At 44.3% G+C, this 3,051-nt stretch overlaps 1 pseudogene; it reads left to right on the top strand.

Annotated features, from left to right (window-relative positions):
- Positions 1 to 1,068: 1,068 nt before the first annotated feature.
- Positions 1,069 to 2,004, top strand: LOC136491505 (tubulin beta chain-like; annotated as a pseudogene).
- Positions 2,005 to 3,051: the final 1,047 nt, after the last annotated feature.

Here is a 3,051-nt window from a genome sequence, read left to right as displayed (position 1 = left end):
GTTGGTTGGAAAGAGTATTTGTAGTTTGTTCTATTATACGTAAATAATCCAATGGTTTTTTTTAACAAAAATACATTATGTTGCATGCTGGAGTATTATTTTACTCTATTATATAAATAAACTGGCAAGATGGTTTGCGCGACAAATAGCGTGAGTAGCTAACTTTTTCTTATTTTATTATTCCTAAACATAAAAACTTACTATCATCGTTTTTTCCTAACTTTTCTTGATGAAACTAAAACAAACACTCTATGTACTTTATGTTTTTCCACTACCAAATATGTCTGTGCATTACAATAGTACGTGTAGCTTGTTGAATAGTCACATTGTACCGAGGATAATGAGCTAGCTATCTTTGTAACATTTAATTGACCTTGGCCTAGCCTTATTTTAATTAAATCGAGTAAGTTCAAATTTTCATAATAAATGCTAGGTGCAATAAAACATTAATCGTGCATGGGAAATTGATCAAAGATTGACTAACTTAAATGGTGTTTTGTGGCTTCAAACCATAATAACTCACGCTGTTTTGGATATAATCTACCTTTTCGGAGCCTCATACTTCTGTCATGGGTGTACATGTGGCATCCACGAAACCGGAAGTGTCACTACGTGAAAAATGATTTTTAGCAATGGGACAATTTTTTTTGTAGGGGCGGCTGGTGATGGAGCCGCCCCTACAGTGGCGTGTTCGAGAGCCACGAGACCAGCCGCCCCTATAAATAGAACAGCAGGGGCGGCTGGTGATACGAGCCACCCCTACAAATGGATCGGATTTGTAGGGGCGACTCAATCACCAGTCGCCCTTAGTATTTCTATTTGTAGGGGCGGCTCAATCACGAACCGCCCCTACTATGCGAACTGCAGCTGTTTATCCGAAGTACCCCCTCCGCACAGAGCCTTCCTCCACCGCACAGAGCCTTCTCTCCCCACCCCTCTCTCCCCTCTTCACACACACTCCTCCACCAGTCCGCCGTCTCCGCGCTCGGCCTCCCCCAATCCCACCAACCAAACCCCACCACCTCGCCTTGCCGGAACCCTAGCCAGCGCCCCCGTCGACCCGTCGCCATGAGGGAGATCCTCCACATCCAGGGCGGGCAGTGCGGGAACCAGTCGGGGCCAAGTTCTAGGAGGTGATCTGCGACGAGCACGGCATCGACCACACTGGCAAGTACGTCGGCAACTCGGACCACCAGCTTGAGCGCATCAACGTCTACTACAACGAAGCCAGCGGCGGACGCTACGTCCCGCACGCCGTCCTCATGGACCTCGAGCCCGGCACCACGGACTCCGTGTGCTCGGGGCCCTTCGGCTAGATCTTCCGCCCCGACAACTTCGTCTTCGGCCAGTCCGGCACCGACAACAACTGGGCCAAGGAGGCCGAGAACTGCGACTGCCTCCAAGGTATGTCTTGTCTATCTGATCTATCCCACCGGATCTGATGTTTTCGCCCCTTTCCTCTCCGGGGTTATGGAGACACGAGCCCTTCTGGATCTAGGGTTTATGAGCCATTGCACTTGCGCTGTGCCTGTAGATCTGATTGATTTCGCCTAGATCTAAGCGGTTTGTGACATTTTCGACGAATTGATTGGATTTTGTCGTAGAATTCTCGTACCTCTCAGTGGTTGTTGCGCTAGACGCCTGACAGCCTTACTGGTCCATTATGATGCATTGTTCTCCCTTAATACTGCAGGGTTCCAGGTCTGCCACTCGCTGGGAGGAGGTACTGGTTCAGGAATGGGCACCCTGCTCATCTCCAAGATCAGGGAGGAGTACCCTGACCGCATGATGTTGACATTCTCTGTCTTCCCGTCGCCCAAGGTGTCTGATACTGTCGTGGAGCCCTACAACGCCACGCTCTCAGTTCACCAGCTTGTTGAGAACGCAGATGAGTGCATGGTGCTCGATAACGAGGCTCTCTATGACATCTGCTTCCGCACGCTCAAGCTTGCTACACCAACCTGTAAGTGCTGAATGATCTTTTGCTTGACGTTACACATTCCATTTTTGCATTTCTATCCTATTAGTTTCTATTGTTGATATTTATTTGACATGTTCTGGTTGATAGTATAACAATCTGTTTGCTTGTATTTCGCAAATTGATGACGCAGTGATTTATCTGTATATGCTTTGCGCCAACAACATTTATTATTGATATAAATATATGTGGGTTGTAACTCGTGGAAGTGTTATGATATGTATAGCGCTTATTTCTTTTTGTCTGGAATGCAGCACAAGCAGACTAGTTGTTCATTGTGTTTTGCTAACATGTTTATTGATTATTTGCTAACATGTTTATTGATTATTTGCTGTCATGGTCTGGCACTTCTATCTTGTATGTCTCCAGTACATATTTTCCATTCTGCTTGTTATATACATGTAAATGATCAGCTACAAAATGATGCTGGAAAACCTGTTAATAATAAACATATGGGTTGTAACCTCAGGAAGTGTTATGATGTGCATAGCGCTCATTTCTTTGTCTGGAAGCACAAGCAAACTAGTTTTTCACTGTGTTTTGCTAACATGTTTATTGGCTATTTGCTGTTATTCAAGTTTCACAATGTAAGCTAGCATACTTTGTCAAGCGGATTGATTTCTTGTAAAAATAGTCATGCAATGGTACAAGTGAGACATATAGACTGGGCATTGCTGTATTGTGGTGGTTGAACTTTGAACCTAGGAGAGCCTTTGAAAAGTTCTGTCTGCAACTTTGCATATGGTGCCTTCTGAAATGTGAATACAACACTTTGCAGTAGTTAAACTCCAGTTTTAGTGAACTCACTGAACGAGTTTTTTCCATGTCCATTGTTGATAGATTGTGCTGATTGAACGAGCTAGTGCCCAACAAATGCATTGAACTAGCTCGCTTCATTCAGTTTATCCTATAATTGCTCATATAACTTGTTGCTTGGTTTGGTTGGCTTTGGATCAAACCAAATGGCATCACAAGGATCAGTCTAATATTTCCATGTCTTTGTTTTCTTATTTGCTTTACTTGATGCATATATACCTAACAGTGAAGGGAACAACAACATACAGATCTTGTGT

This window comes from Miscanthus floridulus, chromosome 1 (genome assembly GCF_019320115.1).
Source record: "Miscanthus floridulus cultivar M001 chromosome 1, ASM1932011v1, whole genome shotgun sequence".
NCBI lineage: Eukaryota > Viridiplantae > Streptophyta > Magnoliopsida > Poales > Poaceae > Miscanthus > Miscanthus floridulus.
Note: the sequence above shows the minus strand (reverse complement) of the source record. Positions and strands in the feature narration are given on the sequence as shown.